Source organism: Gavialis gangeticus, unplaced genomic scaffold (genome assembly GCF_001723915.1).
Source record: "Gavialis gangeticus isolate Ggan-Ray unplaced genomic scaffold, GavGan_comp1, whole genome shotgun sequence".
Lineage (NCBI taxonomy): Eukaryota > Metazoa > Chordata > Crocodylia > Gavialidae > Gavialis > Gavialis gangeticus.
The window spans coordinates 1,592,907-1,599,384 of NW_017729020.1; the positions used below are offsets into that span (position 1 = coordinate 1,592,907).

General features: G+C 43.3%; 1 long non-coding RNA gene across 1 annotated transcript in view; it reads left to right on the forward strand.

Annotated features, from left to right (window-relative positions):
- Nucleotides 1-5,796, forward strand: part of LOC109295582 — a 34,003-nt gene extending 28,207 nt beyond the window's left edge. The window contains exons 4-5 of the long non-coding RNA XR_002096769.1: nucleotides 3,328-3,333; nucleotides 5,785-5,796. This is a non-coding gene — a long non-coding RNA (uncharacterized LOC109295582). The remainder of the gene's footprint in view (nucleotides 1-3,327; nucleotides 3,334-5,784) is intronic.
- The last annotated feature ends 682 nt before the right edge of the window (nucleotides 5,797-6,478 follow it).

Below are 6,478 nucleotides of genomic sequence, written 5' to 3' on the forward strand. Positions count from 1 at the left end.
GAACTTGGCCAGTCCGCTCCTGACTCCAATGTCCACATCATTAATGAAGATGTTGAACAATATGGGTCCAAGGACAGAGCCTTTGGGGACCCCACTGGTCACAGGACACCACGATGAGTGATCAGTTACAACCCTCTGGGTCCGACCACAGAGCCAGTTTCCCAGCCAGCGGATCATGGTGGACCCAAGGCCACAATTGGCCAGTTTTGCCAAGAGGTGATCATGGGGTACCAGATGGACGGCTTTTTTGAAGTCAAGATATATGGACATACAAAAAAAATGGACATACAATTATTGCTCCAAGTGAGCCATATGAAAGAAGAACTTGCTCAAGTACACATAGGAGGTCTGTGGTACAGCCATGAATAGGCCTCTTGAATTCAAGACATAATAACAAGACATTCTTTCTTGAAGTACCCTGATTTCTTATGGTGTTTTTGTCTTCCCGTTTTTCTCAAACCAGCATATTCATCTGGTTGCCCCTCTGTTTTTTCCTACGACCTGCATACCTACTGAGCTTTCACAGAAAGTATGAAACTTTGGGCACACTGTAATGTCTGAATTAAACAGGACAGTTGTCAGTGAAAATATCCGAGGCCTGTTTCAAAAAATGCTGACAGGCCTTATATTATTCATAATGACCAACAGGCTGGGTTCTTCACTGGTGTAAATTAGCATAACTCCACACTGTATCAGGCATACCTGAATTACACTTAGCCCTATATAGTTTCCAAAAAGTTAACAAAAAAATCTAGGAGCTGGGAGTACTCTCTGGTCTTTCATGGGATCCAATTTCTTCCCCTCTTGTGGATGGATGGGAAGACTGGGACCATGAGGATGCGACTTGCCCCATATTTACTTAGCCATTAGGGATGGTCAGTAAAGAGGGAGGGTGCTTTGAAAGAGACCTTCAATCAGCTTGAAAAAACTCTATTTGTCTGGTAGCCACCTGGCTACCCACTTGTAATGCTATGTGTCACACAATGCTAGATTTGCATGCCTTTCTTCACTCCCTGTCATCGTGTTCCCCTCAAGCCCATACAACAAGCCAGTGGCAAAATTTGGTTTAGAAACTGGACCCCCCCCACACTTTAGAAACTGAACAGCACACCCATGTTTTATTTATGAGACCATCCTACCTCTGGTAGCAAGAAGAAGCTGTGATGTCGGAGCAAGCACACTGGACTGCAACGTGGAATATTTGAGTGACCTTGGGCAACTGGATCCATTTGCTACTCCTGGGTTTCCCCATCTGTACAGCAGGGAAAATTACAGTTACCGTCTTTATCATGTACTAGTGAAAAATCCTGTGTAAAAGCTATGCATTAGTGAGAGAATGGTATATCATACATATGATAAAAATGTATGCATGCATGTATGTATAGATAAGCAACTCAGTTAAATGAGCTCAGTTAATGCCACAGAAACATTTAGAGAGAAAGAAGAGTTCATTAAAACGGAGAGGTGCAGTAATTAAAGGAAATAGAACAGAAACAATCTATATCTAATTACCTTTGGAAACAATTTAAGAGCGGCACCAAAAGCAATGGGCTCATTTACCCTGGCATACCTGAGAGGAAGAAAAACAAGGGCATCGGAGCAGGTCTGCCTTTGCACTCATGCAGTTGAAAGCAGGTCCAGACTTCTGTTTCCTCATTTGCCTAGGGGTAGTTCTGGCTGTACCTACCAACAGCAGAATTGGGCCTGCCGTCTGCAACACTATCCTCAGTGAGCGCGAACTGCCACGAACTGGATGTCATATATTTGGACTTCAAGAAAGCCTTTGACCTAGTTCCCCACAATGTCCTCATGGCTAAGCTGGGGAACTGTGGCCTTGATCATCTTACGGTCTGATGGCTAGGTAACTGGCTATGGGGTCAGACCCAAAGAGTTGATGGGAGCAAATCAACGTGGTGTAGGGGGACCAGTGGAGTACCTCAGGGCTCAGTACTTGGACAGGTACTCTTTAACATCTTCATTCATGATCTAGAGTCGGGAGTCACATACGAACTGGCAAAGTTCACAGATGACACCAAATTATGGGGAAGGGCGGTCACGCTGCAGGACAGGCTGGGTATACAGGCTGACTTGGACATGCTTTCAAGGTGGGCTGACCAAAACCTGATGGTCTTCAGTGCAGAGAAGTGTAGTGCTGGACCTCAGTAGGAAGAACCCTCAATATGCTTACAAGCTCAGCAGTGCTACGCTGGCACCACGAACAAAAGAGACTTGGGGGTCCTGACTGACCGCAAGATGAATATGAGGCACCAATGCAATGCTGTGGCTGGCAAAGCAAACCAAACTCTGGCATGCATCTACCGAAGCATCTCAAGCAAAACCAGGCATGTCATCTTTCTGTTTTACTCAGCCTTGGTGAGACCGCAGCTGGAGTGCTGCATCCAGTTTTGGGCCCCATGCTTCAGGAGGGATGTGGAAAAGCTTGAGAGGATCCAGAGGAGAGCCACGCATATGGAGGGCAGACCATACAAGGAGGGGCTGAGGGATTCAGTCTGAGAAAGAGAAGGCTTGGGGGGACTGGGTAGCAACCTACAGTTATATAAGAGGCATACATCAGGACCTGGGAGAACAGCTGTTCACCAGAGCTCCTCAAGGGATAAGGTCTAATGGCCATAAACTCCAGGAGGCCAATTTAGACTAGACATAAGAAAAAAAGTTCTTTATGGTGCGTGTGTCCAGGGTCTGGAACAGACTCCCCCAAGAGATGGTGCAAGCACTTACTCTGCACTCTTTCAAAAAACATCTGGATACTTTTTCTTGCTGGGATCACTTGATTCCAGCTGACTTCCTGCCTATGGCACAGGGGCTGGACTCGATGATCTCACAAGGTCCCTTCCAGCCCCTAATGCCTATGAAATCTATGAATGCCTTAGCTTCAGTGCAGCTACACCAGTGGAAAACAGCTGTTCTTAAAGTTGAGACACCTATTGGTGTCTTCTGTGTGAGAAGTAGGCAACAAGTGGTAGGAAAACAGGGTTGAGATTCTGCATTACTTTTAAGTGTAACGATAATTAAAATTTAGTCCCTTGAAATGAACGGCTCTAAAATGCTACAGCTGTGAAACTGTGTAGCAGCTGTATGAACTCTGCATCCAGACAACTACATTCAACTTGTGGCCTGTGCAGTGAATAGTAAGATACGCTTCTCTTCAGAACAGATTTTCCACTTCTTTGGGAGCTACCTTAACATGTTACAATGCTGCTCATCCCTCATGCAGATGTAGCAACACGCATATCTAATCGGCTTGCTGTTCTGTGACCATATGGCCAACACAGTCACTTTTCTTGACGATACAGTAATTTATTCAAGCACCTGGTAGGAACGTCACTTACAACATCTTGCTGCTCTTTTGTCAAGCTAGCGAATGGACGGGATGATGGCAGCTACTGACATGTACCTTTAAGGCAGGCAGGCAGTGAAATACCTGACTCGTTGTTCTCGGGAGGAGGCCAACCATTAACTAAGCAGAACTAACTTAACACAATCTCATTCCAAACACCAAAACACTCATGGGAACCTTTGCAGCCCTTTCAACTATTAAATATAAGCTTATTGTGCCTTTTTCATCTTTGGAAGGAGAGAGAGACAGATATATTTCTGTAAAATGTTGGCAAGGAATAGGAGTTAGGCCCCTACCATATGACTCTGCATTCTGCACTTTTTAATTGATGTCCTGTGTATCCAGATGGCGTAGAAGTGTTAAGATTTTTCCTCCCTTTTATGTTTCTTTTTATTAAACCAATGTGCCTGACCTGAGAGCTCTCATAGTTTCTTGGAACTTGGAGAGAAATGACAGGCTTACCAAATGACCCCAATGGCAACCCCGTTTCCACGGAAAGCAGGCAATCAGAAGGCCATGTGCAGCAGTGTAGTGATACCTTAATTTCATTTGCAAGCGACAAAGGTAGGAGAAAATGTGGTTTCTAAGACTTATTTGATAACAGAAAAATAGTAGTAATTACAGATTCACATCCTTTAGTATTTGTTGCCTCATTCTGCTCTCAGGCAGAAGGGTGTAAATGTGGATCCATTTCAGTGTGTTTTAGGCCATTGCATGTGAGATGAGAATTTGGCCCCAGGTTGCTAATCTGTCTGAGTTTCCAATCTTAGTTCTTGCAAGAAGAAAGCTGAATGCACAGGGGAGAATAGGAAAGGAAATGCTGAAGCATTACTCAGAGGGATGCTCCACCCTAGGGAAGTTATTACATCTATCTAAAACCTGATTTTTTTATATATATATATATATTTTAAAACTAGTATTGTGGATCTTGCTCTCTTGTTCTGAGAGGTAATACACTGGAATGCTTCATGGCACACAGTACTTCTATACGGTGCCTACTTTTTTTCCAGCATAGATAACAGTGGTTTTTAACATCCGTGAGAAGTGGCCACTTTTCAAATAAATGAGACAAAGGAGAATTTAAGCGTAGCCCAAACCTGCAGACAGACCTAAAATAGAGCAGAAACGGTATATTTTTCAAACCAAGTTGTTGGCTGAGGATGTATCACTGAGGCTTCTGTTCTGAGCTCTTTGGATGTGAGCTTTATTTAATTGCTCTGGGTCTCAGTTTCCCCATTTACAAGATAAACTGCGTTTATACCCCATCTTTGTTAAAACACCTCAGAGCAGATGCTAAAGTTCTCCATTCTGCATAGTCTTCGGGATTCTTCCCAAGCTGTTCACACCAGATTTCACACTTAAAATCCTGGCTGTCCTCTGACTCCTTTATATTTCTCTATCTAAAGTGTGTGCAAGTTACACGTCCTCTGGCAGAGAAGTAGAAAACCATTGCAGTGGAAATAAGAATTTGGCTCAAAAGCTTTGGGAATTGTTGACATTTGAGCCGGTGCCTGATCCAGACCCTCCGATATGCATACTTTCCTGTATTTTGATGAAGTTTGAAACTGGATCTGAATTTCAAAGTTGGCCTATGTTTCTCCAATGGCCCAAAGCAAACCCACAGTCCAGATTTCAGGAAAGTGGATTATGCACTAAATTTAGGCACACTGGCATTACTGGGGCAAAACCCTGACTCTCTTGGACCAAATAGGAACTTTTTCCGTGAGAAGTATTTAACATGGTGTCCTTCAGGTGCTTAGGCCAACCAGAGAATTTCAGTCTGTGGGACCGGAGGTACCAACTTCTTTGTTGCTTTTGGTCCAAATGCAGTTCTCTGTACTTGTTGTTCCAGAGTATAACCCTTTCTATAACAGACAGAGGAATGTAGGATTGGAAGCAGGCTCCTGTGTCATTGAGTTCTGTTCCTTGCTAACACCTTGTTTCAAGCAGATGAGGCATGAACTGTCTTCCTACTAATTCTTTGGCTCCCAGGAGTCTGCTGGGAATATAGTTTCTAACTGAGATATGATCCATAATTTATTAGTCAACAAGTGAATGTATGAAGCATGCACGGTGGCTCTGTACTTATAGTACCCAAGGGAACAAACTTGCTTCACAATTGCCACAGAATTGATGGAATGGAGCTGTGTGCATTATAATAAACAGATTATTCCCATTAAATTAGCTCAAACGTCTTTGGGAAAATTCATAATGTTCCAACGCGCAGCTTGTCTTTTGAAGTATAAAAGGAACAAGGAATGTCAAAGACAATTTATTTATCTCTAATATGTTTTGGAAGGATGTGTCTTAGGTTCTTTATATCAGCAGTGTTTGGCTGCACAAAGTAATATAATGATGCTGTTGCTGTACACTGTCAGAGAGGAAGTCTTTAGTTATAGTACACCATGGAGAGCAAAACACAGCAGCTGTTGTCTTTGCACTTTATAAAGCTGTCAGGGAGGCTCTGCTGAGTGTAAGGTTAAAACATTCAATGTCAGAATTTACTGACAGAGGAAACTTTTTATTTATTTATTTATTGTAAACAGATGAAAGTCATAACTGTAGTTGTAGTCAGCCACAAGCAATCTCTCTTGGCAATAGCAATGAAAAGGGAGCCAATGGAACAGTCTGGGATTTGGGATACTTGGGCATAGGTCCCTCTTTTGCCACAGACCCTGGACAAACTGCTTAGGCCAGGCACACATGAGGAAATTTCCAGCAAAGAATGTACTTGCACTCGAGGTCTGTGGATCCCCGTTGTTCTGACAAGAGAGATTTGTTGAACTGCAAATGTTAACAAAACCTTTAATAAGGCAGTAAGCAAGGCTGTAATTAACATCTCATCCCTTTCTGCACCCTACACACACGCACACCCCCTTATCAACACAATACAGATAAGCTGTAGATGGATAGACTTGCTCTGTCAGCCGGGCTATCCGTTGATCCATCTGTCCATCCATGTGCCACTCTTTAGGCAGCTACAGTCAGAACTTGAAGCTAGGGTGACTCTCTGCCTACAGGCTTGTAGAAAGTCCTTATTGCTACAAAATATAAAGCTCTAGAACAACACAGATTATTTTCCTTTTAAATCCTTCCCTTTTCAGTCTGTCTAAGCTTCAG